This window comes from Chanodichthys erythropterus, chromosome 11 (genome assembly GCF_024489055.1).
Source record: "Chanodichthys erythropterus isolate Z2021 chromosome 11, ASM2448905v1, whole genome shotgun sequence".
In the NCBI taxonomy this organism is placed as follows: Eukaryota; Metazoa; Chordata; class Actinopteri; order Cypriniformes; family Xenocyprididae; genus Chanodichthys; species Chanodichthys erythropterus.
In genome coordinates this window covers 27,011,378-27,032,162 of record NC_090231.1, presented here as the reverse complement: position 1 = coordinate 27,032,162, position 20,785 = coordinate 27,011,378, and the positions used below count along the sequence as shown (strand labels likewise).

Below are 20,785 nucleotides of genomic sequence, written 5' to 3'. Positions count from 1 at the left end.
CGTTAGTTGCAGCCCTATTTGAAAGATAGTATGTTGTCTCATCTGATTCTATGAGATTTTATCTAGTGTGTTCAACATGGTTTAATTAAAATAATATTATATTTGTTAACCAATTAATTAAAATATATATTTTTTTAATGATTTCACTTTTAAGACAGACAGTACAGACTGATGCATTCATTTTCATAATTAATTATTCATTGTATGCAGGTTTGTGTTAGACAACAAAGGAAGAAAGAGTGAGCAATCTCTCATATTTAATTCTACATTTTGATTGACAGTTTGTCATGAGCTGCAGTTGTCGTGTGAGGTCTAAGTGTGTGTGACTAATCTACCCGTCAAAACATGCTCGTCTATTTTACCATTTATAGACACTGTGGCTTCCACAATGTCATGATGAAGAGTATGTGCAAATGATGTGCATGTGTGTCTGAGATTTTGACTGTTTTCACTTTAATGAGCACACATGAATGCCTGCATTTGACCTTCAAAAGAGCTGCTGACAGATTCATCTCTGTCTCGCTCTCCTGCTCACACACTGACACACCGGAAACATTTACGGAGACTTGACACATTTTACTTGACACAAACTTTACTAGGGTCTTTACTGTTTTCCAGAGGAAGACTAATGACTATGTTTTATAGCTCTAGTTGAATTTTTTGTTTTTTTAACTATTTTATATTTTTAAAGCATTTCTTGATTGATTCATTTTTATTTTTAAGCATAACGTTTCAGTGAGGTACATATAGCAAAAGGGATTGTAACAATTTTTTTGTGGAAAAGTCCGCTACCAGGAACTTGACTATTAACTTTAAAAGGACCACTGAAGTACCTTAAAATGCGCAGCATTATTCAATGTGTTGACGTAATTTCCACTGAAACAGGAAGACAGGGCGGAACATATCGAGCAGCTCCTTCCTTTAAAAAAAAAAAAGAAAAAAAAAGAGACAATAGTGTTTTGTTTATATCACAGCTCAGCTAGAGCTGTTGAGCCTGGTAATGCCATAGTTTCCTCCTAATCCCTAACCGTTTCCCTAATCCCTACTCTCTGTATCGCTTTAAAATATAGCATTCTGTGTAGAATTCATATGGGTCATGCGTTTTGTGGTCTCCATTTGATTGGACAGAACATCTGATGAGAAGCTTAAGTGCAGCATGATGTCATCAGAATCATTGATCCATACTGGCAGAAGTGAGAGACTGTAAGTTTTGAATTCTTTTATCTTCTAAATGCAAATTTTGTCATTGTTTTGGAGCACATTAGCTTATAGATAACAGTAAGGCTAACATATTCATACTAAAAGGCAAAAAACTTCATGGGGATTTTAATATTTTTGGAGTGCTTTCACTGTTGCAATGTTTTGTTTTTGTCCACACATCGAGTCAATAAATTCAACCCGTGCGCTTTCAACAAGTGACAAAACGTGGGGCATTAATGTCTGAACCCCGACACTGAACTAATAAAATTGAATAAATTTGAACACCATGCTCTGCACGTACAACATGGACCAAAGAGCGTATGACCCAAGCAAATTCTAAACTGCAATGACAAGACAGTAGGAGTGTCAGGGCTCTGTCACCAAACTAAGAATAAACCAGACTGAAGTGACAGAGCCCTGACAGTTTTAGTTTTAGGTAACAATAACAACAATGATCATTAATAGACATTATAATAAGAAAGTTATGAATATTGCAAATGCGTTAAGCCACAGTTATAGTATAAAACAGCCAGGCTCTTTGCTCATGGTATTGACAGCCCACCTCAGACTCCATAATTACCAGAGGGAAACCCCCAGCACACCACTGTCTCACACCTGAAGCCCCCATGTGCTCCCCTTTAACAGACACTAATGAGGAGATCATTAATTAAGGCCAAAACGAGCATCTCTGAGCTCTTGCACCATGAGGAAATCAATTAAGGGCTACACACTCGCTTTTAATTAGGCTGTCAGCAACAGGGATAAAGACACCCACTACATAGGCCTCTGGAAGTAATAAAAGGGGTCTTCTTCTAGCCTAGATGAACTTGTGATGGGAGAGAGAGGATGACTTGTGTCATTCCTGTTTAAAGGGATAGTTCACCCAAAAATCTCATCATTTACTCACCCTCAAACCATCCTAGGGGTACATGATTGTCTTCTTTCAGACGAACACAGAGTCCACCAGAAGCTAGTTATTTGAATGTATAAAAAGGCCTTTATTAACCCCCTGGAGCATATGGATTATTTTTTTATAATGGATGGAAGAATTTTTTGGGCTTTAAAGTCTGCCCCCCTTCACTACCATTATAAAACTTGAAAGGGCCAGGATATTTTTAAATATATCTCCGATTGTGTTAGTCTGTAAGAAGATAGTCATGTACACCTAGGATGGCTTGAGGGTGAGTAAATCATGGGATAATTTACATTTTTTGGTGAATTATCCCTTTAAGGCCCATTTTTGTGAAGAGATTAAAGCAGCACTAACAGACCTGCTGCTGTTGATGAAATCTTGCCACCCACTTGTGGGTCTTCCACACTAACTGATTAAACATGGAAAACATGGAATCAATTAATTGGCTGCCTGAAACATTTCTCAGTTATTCCCTGTCACATATTTTGATAGCTAATCAATGTGAAGCTCATAAAACAGTCACAGTGCATCCAGGGCTGAATTATTATTATTATTATTACTTTTTTTTTTTTTTTTTTTTTTAAACATTGTATATTGCTGTGATTATGATTGATGTTAATATGGCGTACTTTCCTCCACTGGGGCCCTCTCTCAGTGTTGGGGGTAGGGTTAAGGCTCATGTAAGCCTGTGCTTTAGTCTGACCCTTTCCACACCACTTAAAGCATTGTAATCAGCTCAACTGGGATGCAATCATTGTAATCCTACAATAATAATATATTGCTTTGAGCTTCATATATTGGCCCGTTTTGCAAGACTTGTGTAGATTAGCAATGATCTGCATGCAGAGCTTTCTGCAGGGTCTACAGACAGCCAGGCTTCATAAAGCATTTTGATGTATGTCTGCTACTATAGGTAAAAGATGGGGTTTGACCTCGTTTGTCACAGAAGTGCCACATAAACAATCACAGTGTAAATGTCTTCTGTAAATGGTTTGCTGGAGGATGTTCTGGAAGAAAGATCTGTCTGTCTGTCTGTCTGTCATATTTTGGTAACAGGGTTGCAGAAAACTTAAGGTTGTGAATCTCACAGAAAATGAATAGCAAATAAAACAGCTCATATAAATTTGGTTTGACCTCCTGAGGATGATGATCAGCATTTTCTGAAGGTTAAACTCCTAATTTCACAGTCCATTTGTTGCAGGTCCTATTTATTTATTTTATTTTTGTGGAGAATGCCTTTTATCTTTAACATTGAAGACCTCTATTAGTAAGGTGTGTTTGTTGTTTTCATTTACAAAATCCTGAATACTGAAGTTGAAGTATCTAAACAACCCTGTGAATAATTTGCAGTGTTCGTGTGTTAATTACAGAATGAACAAAAGTGGTAACACTTTAGATTACAGCCCGCAAAGTACTGCATAATTAAAACAAATTTACAGCGTAACTTTCGGTAATTATAGTGTACCTATAAAGTACTTGTGTGCAAGTATAAGGGAACAATATGTAAAGTTTTGGGAATAACGGGGTAACAACCAGGAAAATTAACAAATTATTTAGGTAACACTTTATTACAGGGTCTTTTAACTAGTTGCTTATTGGCATTCATATTACTATAATATTGGCTGTTCATTAGTACTTGTTAAGCACATATTAATGCCTTAATCTGACCTTATTCTACATTCTTAATCCTACCCAATACCTAAACTTAACAAACTACCTCACTAACTATTAATAAGCAGTAAATTAGGAGTTTATTAAAGGTAAAGTTGTTAAAATGTGTTCCCTATACTAAAGTGTAGTTACAGGGTAAGTGTGACATCTGGTTGTAAATTACACTTACCCTGTAACTACATGCAACAAGTGTATATTTCCACAGTATTTAAAAAAATGACAATAGTTTTACTTGCCTTGTAACATGTAAGACCAAACTAAAAATGCTGCACTTTTTAAAAGCTGTCAATCAACTCTCAGACAACAGAAGGACACATTGTCTCATATGCACACTGTAGGCTTGTGTGGCATGAAACAGAGACATCAAAATTAATGTTCACATAAGTGCCGTCATTCAGGCTTTTCACAATATATTATAATGCATTTAGGCAGCCTAAAATCATTATGGCTTGAGGTAGGCTTGCTGTGGTAGTCTGTGTTCCTAGTGTTCAGCCGCAACACCGGTATCATCACTTGCCTACCGCGGCACCATCCCCACCGTCGTTTAGATTTTTTTTATAGTAATAAAAATCATTTAATTCAGTTAGATAACAGACACTACAATTAAAAACTAAATGTGTCTACTCAAATTCAGTGTGAGCTGAACAAGAGTCACAGCACAGATCAGCAGCAGCATTTCGCCTCACTCTTGACTGACAAGACAAAATGTAAAAGCGTCCATTTAAGCAGATTTGTCATTGTACTGTTTTGTTGTTGTGTTTTTCATTACAAATAACAATGAACCCAGCATTCAAGCAATCGCTGCTCCCGAATTGGTGCTAATTTAAAAGTGAAAGTAAAACGCTCACTTAGAGCGTTTTCAGTTCATTCCTATGGAAGCTCAACTTCTATAGGAATTAATTGAAAACGCTCGCTCTGATCCGCACCATTATGAATTGCTGTGAAAAAAAGACTGAAAGCGTGAATGGTCTCTCTCCCTCTCTGTTTCCATTTATGTGTGTGTGAAGCCTATACATGTGTGCGTGCATGCGGGGGAGGGGTGCGATTTTCGAATAATAATCGAATAATTCCCGAATAATTTTGCTTGAAATGCCCATTGCTAACAGCTATGTACCCCGTAATTTTTAAAAAGCCTATATTACAAAAATGTACGCTGTGATATTCTTGCTAAATTGCTCCAAACGTACAATTCTTGCATATCATAATAGTAGAATATGTACCCCTTAGTTCTAAAATACTTACAGTATAAATAATTTGTTAATTTTCTTGGTTGTTACCCTTTATTTCCAAAACTTTACATATTGTTCCCTTATACTTATACGTAAGTAATTTATAGGTACACTATAATTACCCAAATTTATGCTATACAGTAAATTCATTTTAACTACGCAGTACTTTGCGGGCTGTAATCTAAAGCATTACTCCAAAAGTTACATTGTGAAAATAATTATTTAGTTTTGTAGAAATGCTGAAATCCTTAGATTCCAACAGCTTCCTTGCAGAGTACAAAGAGAAGGTACAGTATTGTCATGTCAGCAGCTATGATTATTAGGGTCACATTGGGTTAACTGTCCACAGTGTCCAGTGACCTCTGACCTCTCTGACAGTGAAAGATTAGTGCTGAAATGCAGTGGTTTTATCCATTTTTAACTTCTCCTTCACCTCCTTTGTGTCTCATTTCACCTCCTCTTGTACTACACACCTTTTTTTCCTCTACAGGGTTGGGACAATTATTTTTTCATTATCTTTTCTTTCTGTGTTTTATTATAGTTCCTTCTGCTCCACAACAGTAAAATGCACTTATTATTGGCTTTCAGCAGATCTTCAATGAAATCTTTGTTCTTTGTGTAAAAGACTATGCAGGTTCTTTTTTAATCAATTATGCATTTGACAGTATGCAATCACAATCTTGATGAAGCTGATGAATTATGCACGCTCATCTAATTAAATCTCTCTCTCTTTTCATCTTTTCTAGCTCACTTAATCTTGGTTTATTCCAATCTCTTGACATCTTTTTTGCTCTTTATCATCTATAGCCTTATCTTTTCCACAGTGAGAGAGTGGCTGAATCTTTTGTTTATTAGAATTAGATATCTTGCATGGACTGTTTTGTCTTGAAATTAATTAAAGAAAATAATTGTTTGGCTTAAGTCAAGCCTAGTCCCAGTCTTATTTAACAGGAACATAAGCAGAAAGAAAGTCCCTAGAGAAAGGAGCTCCTTGACATTCATAATTACGTTCCCTGACTACATTCATACATTTATTAGGAAGGCCTTCTTTTAAACTTAAAGGTTGTCAAAAAATAGCAGGTTCCCATGCGGTGAATTACAGAGTACAAGAGTTTTCTGCAAGAGCTCTGAAAGTGACAATCAGACAAAATGCGTGAATTTGTGTGTCAGGGACTTTAATCTCTCCATTATTGGAAAAATTAACAACAAGCTTCCTCAAGTCTCCTTTAAAGAAAGTAAACATGCTTCTGATTACTAGGAAGGATTCAAGTTTTTTTTTTTTTTTTGTGATTACACCTACATGTTTTTTTGCAGACACTTCATCTGGGTGTAGCTATCAACTCTTAGGATTTCTCTAATTTTCTGTTCCGCCTACTGTGATCAGTTGTAACAGCTTCAGATTCTGTGTGGCATAAAAGGATAAACACAGGCATTGAGGATCACTCTCTCTCTCTTTCTTCCTCTAAAAATGTCATATATTTCAATTTTAATCTGCCATTCCACCTTTTCAGTTCTTATTTGATTAAATTCTTTTCACACATTTTCACACTTCTTTATACTTTCATTTTCATTTGTCCTCCTTCAGCATTGCTCTTAAACCAATTTGTTTCCCTGCCTTTCCCATTTCACCTTCATCTCTGCAGTTTTCTGCCTCTGTATATTTTATTTGATATCTATTTGGTTTTTTCTTTTCATGTGTGCAGCGTTTCTTTAAGGCCCTGATATACTTACGGCAAAGTTCTTTTTGTTCTTCGTTTAGGGTTAAAAAACGAAGTTTGAAATACGTGAGCAGCGATATACTGTTATCGAACATCTGATGCCACCCACACTGCTGAGAGCACCATTTAGATGAATATGTAAATATGTGCAGCGCTCTTTCCTCTCAGTAATAAAATAAACACAACAAAACAGCATTTTTTTAAAGAAAGCATAAGAAAAGCATCTGTTCATAATAACATGGGTGTGTTAGCACGAGCTCTGCAAATTATCACTCCAGTAAAGTCACTTTGTGTTTATTTATATGGCATTTTATTCAATAGATTGCTTAAAGCAAGCAGCTTTACAGTATCAAACATGAAAGACAGTGTCAGTGCCTCATTTCATCAGAAGCACAATTTCATTTTGTACTATAAAGCGGCTATCCAGTGTGTTCATGTTTTCACCCACGGAGATCTTTCCTCAACAGTCTCAACAGATGAAATGAGTCAGAGATGAGTTCCACGTGAAAGAAGGTGGATCCTCAGCGCACCTCCTATTACGTTATCGTCATGTACCAATGGTAGTACGAAGGTGTTTTGCAGCTGGAGCGAACTTTTCCTGAGAGTTGGCTTTGGCAAGCTGTTTTGAACTCCCAAACGATCACAAAACAAACTTAGTTTTGGCCTGATTTTGTTTGAAATTACGTCACATCAGTTCGTTCTTCGATTTCGTTTGAAGTATATCAGGGCCTTTATACTGTGATGCTGCATGTTTTAGGGCTAGATGCTTAGCTATTCGTTTTGTTTGTTCCTTGTAACTTTAGTTTCTTGTATTTTTAAGAAAGCATGCCATATATATAAATAGTAATGGAGAAAGTCACACAAATAGTTTCCACTTGCTTGTGATCCACACAATAGGACCTTTTATCATTGCAGCTGGTGTCGAAAAAACTCTTGTTCCTTCAGCTCACCTACAGCTGCTATTGACCTCTATTAAATGGATTCTCACCCTGGAAGTGCAGTGTGTGATTTCCTATTATGTAACAAATTGGTTGGAGTCAGTGAAAGATTTGATTTTCACTTTATGGCATCTGGATACAAATGCTGATAAATATTGACCATAGTCTTTGTCTCCTGTGCTGGAAGCTGCTCTAAGATACTGGTTTAAAGCAAGTTTGCATGGCTCACTTCAGATTATTCTGCAATTGCTATAAAATGAGTAAAGCTCTCAGGGAACAACTGCAATAAAAAGCAAACCTGCTGTAGATCAAAGCTGAATGTCCACTAAAAACATGGTCCAAGTATATGAAATAAGATCTTTGTAAAGTAATCCACCCAACGTTTTAAAGGGCTTGTGTAGCTGGAGAGCCAGATGGGTGGAATCCAATAAAGAATATGGACCTTCTCTGTAAATCATTAAATATTGTGGAAACTATCAAATTTCAGGCAAACAACAACAGTCCCAGAGGATGCGATAACTCCCATCACAGAGATCTACAGAGTTAAACCAAAATAATTAGGCAATACTTTGTAAATATCACATTTGTAGTATACTATTTTCCACTTGCAAACAATCTATATATATTGTTTACAAGAGATCACTTAAAATAATCTGTGTATTAGTGGACAAGGCAAGCTTTTCAAGACATCAAACAGCTTTGACCGTTGACGGTTTCTGTAGCATCTGGGAAATGATCAATGTGTGCCAAACTCATTACATAGAGAGGAAACTGATTATTAAAAAGGCATTATCCATCACATTTTTATTCCAAACAAAGGTCATATTAAAATGAGCATTTTCCTTTTTGTTTTGCCCACAATATTTTGATTCCAGACAAGAAATTCCATTTAAATGCATCACTAATTCCATTTCAAATTGCTACATTATTTGGCAACTGTAAACCGTCTACAGATAGTCTATGAACTATATTACTTGGCGAAATAATAATTTATCCCCATCAACTATTTATAACAATTTATTTGTCTTTTATCAAATAGCTGTTACAAATGTTTTTATAAAAGCAAAATGCAAGATCATGTGTCCTTTTGTGGACATGGACCTTTAATGACGGTTCAAGAGAAACACTGTTGGCCAACGGTAACATCACTGTGACTTATGTCTTCAGTCTACATCTGTTCAGTCTACATCTGTTAATCAGATGTAGAATAAAGCTATTGTTTAGTCTGTTAGAATACATTGTAGATTATTAAATTGTGTGTCACCGCCAGACACTTCAGGGAAAAAGCACAACAGTGATTTGTTCCAAAATAATATTATTTCCAGCTAGCCTTCAGTTTCATTACTTAGCTAGATTTATGGATTACATTTTCTCTCCTGAGTGTTTATTTTTTATTTATTTATATATTTTTGTTCTTGTAATTCTTTGTCTATCTGTAATTTGACATTTTGTAGATGATAATTGTCCCATGTGTCCTCATCTTACTGCTCTCATTATGAGACTAGTTGAATGTGTTTATGTACAGTACATCTCACAGGAAGTCATATTTAAAGATGGGCTGCTGTAGTTGTGTAAATTTAATCTGGCTAATTTATAATGTTCTGACATAGACTGCATGATATACACAACACACACAGTCCACTGAGTGCTACTGGTTTGGACGTCCTCCCATTAAGACTCTCCCTGAGGTTGTTTGTCTCTGTAAAAGCCCTGTAATAATGTCTTCTCTCCTCTGGTGTCATATAACAGATTATGGTTGTGTTGACGTGAATCGCCATGGGAACCTTTCGCCTCACTGACCCAAGATCAATCATCATTATCTGTGGAAAGTTAACACTGGCTAAGAAACACAATATAGAGCCTCATAATCATGTAACCTGCAGACCATTTCATGTGATTTTCAGGTCATTGTTTTGTTTTATTTCATGATCTGGTGATAAAGTAAGTAATAGACTTGAAAGATGTCCTCAGTTCATTATGCTGCATCATAAAAAAATAAATAAATAAAAATATGTGAGTTCATCATCAAATTCGCCATGAATCTGGTTACTTTCCCTGAAAGCAATTGGCAGTGAATATTTATAAAACCAGCCATTAATCAAATTTCTGTGTAAACCTGGTGTCTTTACAGTATTTGCCATCAGTCCTGTTTAGACGATGGAAAGAGTGCTTGAGGATGCAGTTTCAGCAAGATGAATGTCAAAAAGGTTTAGCTAAAGAATAAACAAGAGGCTCTCTTTTCATTCACCCCCACATGATAAATGCAGTGTAGTTTTCCATATAAGCATTCAGCCAGAGAGAAACACGCAATATTTGTGTGTGAATCAGTTTGTGTGATATTCTCTGAGAGGGCCCTCTTGTGCCATTAAAGTTCACTGAGTAAGGCAATGTGTTCTGCTTTTCAAATGAGGGTCATTATGTAAGGCCTTTGGAAGGCCAAGCTCTCACCCTCTGCCTATTTGTCTGCCCTCTTTCTCAGTTGTTCACTTGCTCATCCATTCATTTACTCACTCCCTCAGCTGGAGTTTCTCTTTTTTCTTTCTATCTGTCAATCTCTCTCTTTCTGTCTCTCTTGTGCCCTCTACTATTTCATCTGTTGGAGTAATGTTTTCTCTCTCACAGCACTGATGCTTGTGACAAACTTACAAGAGTTTGTAGCAGGTCAGCGGAGGGATATGGATTGAGAAACTGAATTTTTATCAATTTTGCACAGTTGCTGCACAGTTGTCCTATGTCAAGTCAAATACACTAATGTTCTAAAGTTTGGGGTCGGTAACATTTTTTAAGGCTGTTGAAAGACATCTCTTATGCTCACCAAGGCAGCATTTATATGATCAAAAAGCACAGTAAAACATGAATATTATGAGATATTGTTGTTACAATTTAAAATATCTCTTTCCTATTTGAATATATTTTAAAATGTAATTTATTTCTGTGCTGGCTCCAGCTCATTACTCCAGTCTTCAGTATCACATGATCCTTCAGAAATCATTCTAATATGCTGATTTGTTGCTAAAGAAAAATTTCTAATTATTATCAATCTTGAAAACAGTATTTTTTAAGCCATGATACAACATGAGCATTCTTTCTGAATATAAGTATAAATATATGAATAGTTCTCTATCAGACCTCCACTGACTCACATATGCAAGCATGTTGTTTATTTTTGAAAAAATCTTTATGTCTTGCTTCTCTACAAGTCCTAACCGGTAACCGTCAAGTTCAGAGCCTCAGACCTTTTCTTTTTTTCTTTTCTTTTCTTTTCTTTTTTTTTTTTAAAGCCCTGACAGCACTTCTCTGTTTGTTGCTTTTTTGATAAGGTCAGCGCTGCTTGGCTCTGGGGCTCTTCCACTGGATGTCAGCAATATGTTTTGGCTTCAAGTCATGCAACCGTCTGATAGCATAGGGTTTGTCCTTTTTAGAAGTTTATTAAACTAAGTTAAACTTAAAGGGTTAGTTCACCCAAAAATGAAAATTATATCATTAATACAAACCCGTAAGACTTTTGTTCATCTTCGGAACACAATTTAAGATATTTTAGATTTAGTCCGAGAGCTTTCTGTCCCTCCATTGAAAATGTATGTACGGTATCTAAAATACATTTTGGTCCAAAAATAACAAAAACTACGACTTTATTCAGCACTGTCTTCTCTTCTGGGTCTGTTGTATATACATCCGCTTTCACTCCACAGTGACGCTGCTTCTTCTTCTTCTTTCCCGTTTTACGGCGGTTGGCATCCAGCTTATTGTTGCATTACCGCCCCCTTCTGCTCCGGACAGTGACGCGATTAGGACATCTGCAACATGCACACCTACGCACCATTTTAAAAAATATAGCAATACCAAAATACAAACAATGTAGAATAGCTTGAATACAGTGTGCGTTTCCCTCAGACTGTAAACGAAGCTCGGGCGCACCAGATGACACGTCATCAGCGTCACTGTCCGGAGCAGAAGGGGGCGGTAATGCACCAATAAGCTGGATGCCAACTGCCAAAAGAAGAAGAAGAAGCAGCGTCACTGTGGAGTGGATATATACAACAGACCCGGAAGAGAAGACAATGCTGAATAAAGTCGTAGTTTTTGTTATTTTTGGACCAGAATGTATTTTCAATGCTTCAAAAACTTCTAACTAACCCACTGATGTCACATGGACTACTTTGATGATGTTTTTATTACCTTTCTGGACATGGACAGTAGGGCTGCACGATTAATCGCATGAGATTGTCATGCGTGTCTCGTCAGTAAAGCCGGTTCCCTGATTACCGCTAAATCGCCATCACCTGTTTTTAAACGGAGCGCCTTTTAATAGACGGAGCCGTAGTTCACGGACAAGCCACGCAATATCGCGTTCATTATCGAAGGCGATTCATCTGCGATATGAACGCGATATTGCGTGGCTTTTCAGTGATCTACGGCTCTGTCTATTAAATGCCGCTTCATTTGAAAGCAGGTGATGGTGATTTAGCGGTAATCAGGGAACCGGCTTTACTGACGAAATGCGCGTGAGAATAGCAAGCGATTAATCGTGCAGCCCTAATGGACAGTATACCGTACATACATTTTCAATGGAGGGACAGAAAGCTCTCGGACTAAATCTAAAATATCTTAAACTGTGTTCCGAAGATGAACGGAGGTCTTACGGGTTTGGAACGACATGAGGGCGAGTCATTAATGACATAATTTTCATTTTTGGGTGAACTAACCCTTTAAGAAGCCCTCTCGTTTATTATGAGGATGGTCTATAAAGTTTGACCCAGGTTTGGTTTATGGTAAAATCTTTTAAGTGTGGCATGTCAGGAAGGTTATACTGTAACATTATATACAGTATTTACATTTTGGCCATGAAAAATTGAAAGAAATGTGAAGTTTACATCTGAGGTTTAAATATCTCTATATGATGATCTTTTCTTTGGGGTACTGTATGATTCACTTGGCTACTACTAGCATTGGCTGACATGGATTTCTTTTACACGAGAAATTCATTTGATGTCTACTTTATAATTAACTGCCTGCAATCTTTATTCTTTAAACCATTTTAGTAGAGACCAGTAATCTGTTTGACCAATATTTATGACCCAAATCCTCAATTTTAATTGGATATTTACTGATAAAATGCCCCATTTGTTAGGCCTTTAAAGCATTCAACAACAGTAGTCTTAGGTTAAAAAAGAGGTCTTACCAAGCCATTGATCAAAAGTACTGTAAACAAAACAGTAATATTGTGAAATATAACTATTTTTGGTCCCACTTTGTAATAGGTGGCCTTACTATGTACTTACATCAAAAAATAAGTGCAATGTACTTATTGTGTTCATATTGTATTGCAAAACACTTTTGCTGCTATTGAGGTGGATATGGGTAAGGTTAGGGACAGGATTGTATGGGAAGGTTTAAGGGTGGGTTAAAGTGTAAGGGATTGGTCAACAGTGTAATTATAAATGTAATTACAGAAATTAATTACAGATATAATTACATGTTGGTATATTTTAAAAATTTAAGTACAATTTAAAAACATGTATTTACACAATATGAGCATCGTATGAAATTATTAATTTAAATGTAAGTACATAGTAGTTAAGGCCACCTAATATAATTTGAATATAATTTATTCCTGTGATGTCAGCTCTGAATTTTCAGCATCATTACTCCCATCTTCAGTGTCACATGATCCTTCAGAATTCATTCTGATATGTTGATTTGCTGCTCAAGAAACATTTCTTCTTAATAGCACAGTTGTTCTGCTTAATATGTTTTTGAAACCAGGTTTTTGATTCATTTTTTGATTGATGTTCCCTTCCGGAACATGTTCCGGAGCCCCGGACATGACATGCAAGAAAAAATAAATAAATCGTGCGCACGATTTACTATTTCATTCCCTCGTTTTACTAAATCGTGCACACGTTTTAGTAAATCAAGGGAACGAATTAGTAAATCATGCGCACGATTTAGCCTACAATTTTTTTTCCTGCATGTCATGTCCGGGGCTCCGTACTGAGCAACACTTCCTGAACGAATCAGTCGTGAACATAGGTCGTGAATGAATCGGTTGAATGTCAATGACTCGCTCATTAACAGGGACTTGCTGCCACCTCCTGGTGGGTTTAATTTCACATTTAAAGTATCTTTTCATTTTATAAATCATTTCAAATAACAGTATTTAACGTTTTATATTGTCAACATTTCAAAACATTATTTATGCATCTGTAGGCCAACTGCTCTTGACTGATTAACTTTAATAAAGTTTAATAGTATATTAGTTTTATTGGATTACAATTTCTGTACCTGAAAATGAATCTCCTGTTTAAGCATAACCTGAAAAGCACTGTTTATTTCATTTATGTTTATTCTGTTCTATTTATTTGTGCTATTACTTGTATTTGATTATTTGTTCCTATTTTATTACTTACTGTTTACTTGTCTAACAATAGTTAAAATTTAAGTGAATTAATCTAGTATCTTTTGGTGTCATAACCTTATTTATTAAGTTTACATGTACCAAAAACAACAAAAACAATAACTATGCTTATTTTATAGGCCCATTACCTTTTCTTTTACTTTATTATTTATTTATTTTTTTTGTGGGCCCAGTGATAATTTTGGCAGGGCAAGTAAAAATTTTAGCCACTGGCCCGACTGGGACAGTAGAAAAAATGCTTAGCGTTGAGCCCTGCTGTGGCTCTGTGTCCTAATGCCACTGAAATAGATTGCATTGGAGTGTTGTAGCCTGTGAGAGAACTGATTCACATGACAACTAATGAGAGCATTTACACCCGAGAGCAAATGAGAGCTGTTTTACCTGAGACAATTTACTTTCACAATAGAAAAATGACTAAATGGAAGCAGCAAAGTACCTATAAAAAGGCAAGACAGAAAAAATGGACATTACATCGATCAGTCACATAGACACTCTGCCCAGACATCTGATTCAGGTCAAAGCTGGTATTTGGTTTTGTTTTGGTCTCTTTTCTTTTAACATTTGTCTTGTATTCACAAATGCTGACCACCTTGAAACATACTGGAAACAGACTAAACAGGGTGGTCCCATATTTACAAAGTACAGCTTGCCAGTAAACATAGGAGATATTCTCCAGCCAGTTAAAACAAATATCTATCACCATATTTCATTCCCTTCCATATGTTATAGAGGCCATGATAGGAGATTGTACAAGGCCATAATGTGAACAAGCTAAGGAAACCAAATCTCGCAGCTTAAGGAATTGAAGAAAGTTAAAGGGACAGTTCACCAAAAAAAAACTCACTCTCATTTTGTTTCAATCATGTATGACTTTCTTTTTTTGTGGAACACAAAACAAGATATTTTGAAAAATCTATTTTGTTTTTTGGTCCATACAATGATTCAATGATAAGATGATATTTGGATATGTTCATGCCGAATACAGAAAGTCATACAGACTTGGAACAACCAGTTTTTTATATATATTGTGGGTGAACTATTGCTTTAAAAAATCCCCTCTAAGTTTAAGAAATATATGATTTTGTTTATGTGGATTAGTCTTAAACGAATTTAATTTAATGAATTGATTTTGAAAAGAACTATCAGGCAGATGCTATAAAAGAATATGAATCAGGGCTCCAGACTATATTTTTGCTGAGATAATATAAATTTACATGTTATGATTAAAAATTGTCTGTATTTTCACCTGCATGTTCTGTGATGAGTAGCCCATCACATCTTTTGTTGTGTTGACGTAATAAAATGAGACGACGCGCAGCAAAGTTGCAGTGGGAAAAAAATGTTACCTCACTGAGATTTGGTGCCAAAATATGCACGGGGATAGCAAAGATCAGCTTTCCACATCAGAAACGCATGTCAAACTGAAAAATATCAGGCTTTCTCAAAGCCCTTGTCTCTACTGAGCAACAATGCTGACGTTGTTCCAGCATGAGACAAATGCAGCCTTCGAAATGAGACACAAGCAATGTGGATAAAGTACAACAGTTAAACGTCAGCTGTGTGAATGCAAACTAATCATTAACAATTCTCCTTTTTTGATATGAATGTGGATTCTTATTCACAATATCTTTTAATCTTTGCTTTTCTGTTTACATTATTTGTAGCGCAGCCATTCATAATCGCAGTAAGATTTGTACTTAAAGGTGCTCTAGATTCTAAAATTGAATTTATCTTGGCATAGTTAAATAACAAGAGTTCAGTACATGGAAATGACATACAGTGAGTCAAAAAAAAAACATTGTTTCCTCCTTCTTATATAAATCTCATTTGTTTAAAAGACCTCTGAAGAACAGGCGAATTTCTACATAACACCGACTGTAACGTAACAGTCGGGGTGTACGCCCCCAATATTTTCATATGCCAGCCCATGTTCCCAACATTATGAAAGGGATTACACATCTGGATGTGTACAGCTGAATCATCAGACTAGGTAAGCAAGCAAGGACAATAGCGAAAAATGGCAGATGGAGCAAGAATAACTGACACGATCCATGATATCATGATATTTTTAGTGATATTTGTAAATCGTCTTTCTAAATGTTTCGTTAGCATGTTGCTAATGTACTGTTAAATGCGGTTAAAGTTACCATCGTTTCTTACTGTATTCACGGAGACCAGAGCCGTCACATTTCATTTTTAAACACTTGCAGTCTGTATAACTTCATTCTTTATAAATCTCTCCAACAGTGTAGCATTAGCCGTTAGCCACGGAGCACTATCAAACTCATTCATAACCAAATGTAAACATCCAAATAAACACTGTACTTACACAATTAGACATGCTGCATGACGAACACTTTGTAAAGATCCATTTTGAGGGTTATATTAGCTGTTTGAACTTTTTTTATGTTGTTTAAGGCAAGCGCGAGCTCTTGGGACGTGGAGCATCAGATTTAAAGGGCCACACACCCTGAATCGGCACATTTATATTGATGCCCCAAAATAGGCAGTTAAAAAAATGAATTAAAAAAAATTATTTTGAGCTGAAACTTCACAGACACATTCAGGGGACACCTTAGACTTATATTACATCTTTTAAAAAAAAGTTCTAGGGCACCTTTAATTGTCACCTTTAATTAATTATTAATTAATTTAATTAATTATGTCACGTTTAATGTGTTGGTTAATTTTAGTAAACAATGAACAAACTTTCAGCTTTCAAATTCTGTCAATTTCTATTATGAAATCCAAGCAATAAATGTTGTTCTGGCGCTCTTTATGGCCTGACAGATCGCTCAATCAGCATTTCGACCTTGGAAAGAGCTTGTATGAAACTGCTTGAGAACAATCATGTCACATAACGTCAAATTTACCTCAGAAAAGCTGTTCAGTGCTCATTAACTCATTAGTCAGCTAGAAAAATAACTACTGAAAGGGACACTTTGCTAAATACATGCAGTATATCACATAATCCTTATATTTTTACTTAACCTGTTGTCTACTTGAGAAAGAATGGAAGGAGCTAAAAAAATGAAATTCAACACCACCCATATAATTGCATGTAAAGAGCTGCCTTTCACCGAGATATTACTAGCTAATGAATAAAAATAGATTGGGTGTGTGCAAGACATATGACAATATGGATATAGGATGCATTAAGGAGGAGGCCAAACTACATTTATTGGCCATATGATGGTGACATTATGGTCTGTGACACTGCATGGTTCAGATACTGTGTATAGAACAATTCTTTGTGACTGTATGTAGTTCTCCAGTTGGAAAAGCAATTCAGTTCCCACTTTAAGTGAATCCTAGTTCCCAGGACATCCACAAGATGGATGAAAATGCTGATGCTGTAAAAGTGATAACACATGACAAAATAAAACATGTTTATTCTTTTGTGGCATCTAAAAAATAATTTGGTGCCTATTTTTCCCTGTATAGTAGCTAATGGCTGTTTAATTTTTTTTTTTTTTTTTTTTTTTTTTTTTTTTTCTGGAGCCCTGAAGAAAAAATAAAGTGAGAAGAAAGTTTTTGGGTTGAGAGGACAGCAGTGAGGTGCTTTAATCTTGGGAGTCAGACAGGCTGATGTGCACAGTTTAATGGAGGGATGAAGCCAAAAAATACTTGATTCAATTAGCCATAAGAGCATTAGGCTGAGCTATAGAGATCTCTCTATACTCAACATGTTTACATTGCTCTCCTCTAAACCTTGTGTGGTCAGCATATCCCTCTTAAATATTCTCTCATCAGATAGATTCCTTTGTAGTGGTCAGTGTAATTTCCCCTAATCCAGATAAAGACTCTCAGTGAAGTAATAGTTTCATTTGTGCATGGCCAATCTAGACTTCTTGAGACAGCACCAGCCCACATCAAAGACAGTTCCATTAAACGAGGCAATGGTTTTTGCTTTGTTTGGAAAAGATTAGAGGGTAAAGCAAACATTTGTGGGTTTTTATATCAGAGGATTTGTGTTTTCTTATGTCATCTGAAGCTGTTGGCTTCTCTTTTAAATATAGCTGCATACTGAGTTTTTTTTTTTTCTGATTTTTTATATTTTCATATAGTTTAAATAGTACTTGTGTTAAAGGATTTGGAATCATTTGAATGTAATTTATCTATATAAACAATTGATTCTTCTTTTTTGCCTCTATTTAAATGTGCTTTTTTTATTCAGGAGCAATCCATTCAATTGATCAGAAGTGAAATAATAAAAAGTAAAAAAAAAAAATAATAATAATAATAATAATGTCACAAAAGATTTTTTTATTTTAAATAAATGCTGTTCTTTTGAAATATCAAAGAATCCTGACAAAATCAGTTTCCCCAAAAACGTTAAGAAGAACAACTGTTTTCAGCATTAATTATAGAAGGAATGTTTCTTGAGCAGCAAATCAGCATATTAGAATGATTTCTGAAGGATCATGTGACACTGAAGACTAGAGTAATGATGTTGAATATTCAGATTTGACATCACATGAATAAATCACATTTTAAATTATATTAAATATATTATTGATAATTTTATATTTATATTTATTAAATATATTATTATAAATTATAAAAATGTCATAATTTTACATTTTTACTGTATTTTTGATAAAATAAGAGACTTCTTTAAAAACATTAAACATATTATATTTAATGTATTTAGTTATTTTAATGCTGTCTGGATCTGGTTGTTGCTTATCTGGATCAGGTATCTCTTGCATATGACATTTTAAATCTCAGTAGAACCCTGTTTAAGGAAAGGTTTAATAATAACTGTAATGAATATCATCTCTTTCAAAGATTGACATCCATTTTATAGATTGATGATTGCATCTAAATCTGATTGAATCTTAAAAACTGTGACGTCAGATTAACATACTTATTGTGTTAAAGTGTAAGTTTACAGTAGTTTAGTTAATAAACTAATTTAGTTAACTTTTTAATGTTAAGTGAATAGTGTTCTTTTTAAATAATCTATTTTGTTTCATTTTTGTCATCCTTTGTCTCTTTCTTTGTTTCTTTTTCCTTTTGTTAATGCCTTACTTGTTCTGGTTTTTGTTTCTTTGACCTTCAGTGGTAATTGTTCCATTCCAGTCACTGTTTGTGAATTAATATGTTTGACTGGAACCTGGCGACCATGGCACATCGCTTCAGTGGAGCATGCAGCTTTATGCGGTCTGCCTTAAGGGGTCTCAGACTGAATGGGGTTCACATTCCACTGCTTCTTAAGACAATCAGTTTTCAAACCAGCATTGAAAGCTTTGTTGTTGAGTCTGAACCTTTAGTAGTTATGCATAACAGGGGTATTACAGTCCCTTTTAATTCGATCTGGGTTTAGTCCCAAAGCTTCAGAAACTCATCCTTTATATCCGAGATAAAAGTTATCTGTCCTCTGTTCACTCCGCACAAGTACACAAATAAGTGAAGACAGATAACATTGCCAAACTTGTCAGGAAGAAGCTTCAGGCTCTGAATGCTGATAATGAGACAGTTTCAGTGGAAGAATGATATTGGGATCATGTCAAATTTAAAGAATGTCAAAAAGAAATATAGATGGAAATGTATCGTCAAAAAGGATTTATTGCCATGCCGAGACAATAATCTATCAAAACGAGAGTTGTGGGTGAGGGAGGGTAGGTACAGACAGAATAATGGAGAGATATGGGGGAATTATCACAACATAAAGGGATGATTGCGAGAAAAGGATTACTGTGTTGCAAAGGTGGCAGCTGTTATGCCAGTAATAACAGCTGTGTCCACTATGAGCCTCTCTCACTGTGTCTGGCTGAGAAAAGCCTCCACTGTCAGCGTGCCAGGAGGCCTTGCCAGATCTTCTATCTGCAGAGTTCATTATAAGCCTACTTTTCCTCTTAGTTCATCAATGCACCGCTGCAGGCCATTCAATAATGTCTCAAACTCATGCACACAACACTCACAGTTAGACATTTCAATTTTGTTTATATTTTTCCTCAAATGCAACAGTCTGGCTGGATTTCCAGAGAGTGATGGAAAAAAATCATTTGGAAGAAACAACAGCTGGACAATGGGTCTGCGGTCGTTCTTTTCCTGCTTCCCCTGTATCAGCTGTTTTTATTTGTCAATCACATGTACTTAGGAAATGTAAGATATGTAGTGTTAAAGCCGTACAAAGTACTGTATGTGTCAGAAACAATAATACATGAAATCCAGCGAGATTGTTTTCTTAAATGATCAGGGGCCGTATTCACATAACATTTTATCTTACCACTAAGAGTTCTCCTAAATAGCAGTGATAGTTCTTAGCTAAGAGTTTTCTCTTAAAACTTATAATTAATATTTCTATTAAAACATAAAGCTGCTGAGACAAACTTATAGAGGGAATAGAGAGAAGTCTTAAGCTAAGAGAAAGGGCGGGGTTGACCTTGTTGCTATGTGTAACGTAAGGGACGGGACAACAGACTTGGAGATCCACGTGCAGGCTTTATTAATAGGATCAGGGTTGGGCAAAAATACATCAAAATGTATTTTAAAATAAAATACCAAATACCTTAATTTTAAGTGTATCAAAATAAACTACAAAATACAGCAGCCACACCATGTATCAAAATAAACTACTGTATTTTTGTATTTTTAAAATACTAAAAAAATACTTTTTACTACAAGGGAGCATGAAATTTCTTCGTAAACCTTCCATCAATTGGCCTATTTGATCTATCCCTTCACCATTA

At 35.5% G+C, this 20,785-nt stretch overlaps 1 protein-coding gene across 5 annotated transcripts in view; it reads left to right on the top strand.

The window, feature by feature from the left end:
* The window catches only part of sorcs2 (sortilin-related VPS10 domain containing receptor 2), a 217,239-nt gene that overhangs the window by 32,584 nt on the left and 163,870 nt on the right, over positions 1 to 20,785 (top strand). Inside the window, exon 1 of one of the 5 annotated variants that reach the window (XM_067402172.1) lies at positions 1,081 to 1,203. The exons of the other annotated variants lie outside the window; for them this stretch is intronic. The gene's annotated coding sequence lies outside the window, so the exon portion shown is untranslated. Of the gene's footprint in view, positions 1 to 1,080; positions 1,204 to 20,785 lie in introns of those variants that run through there. 5 annotated transcript variants of the gene reach the window in all.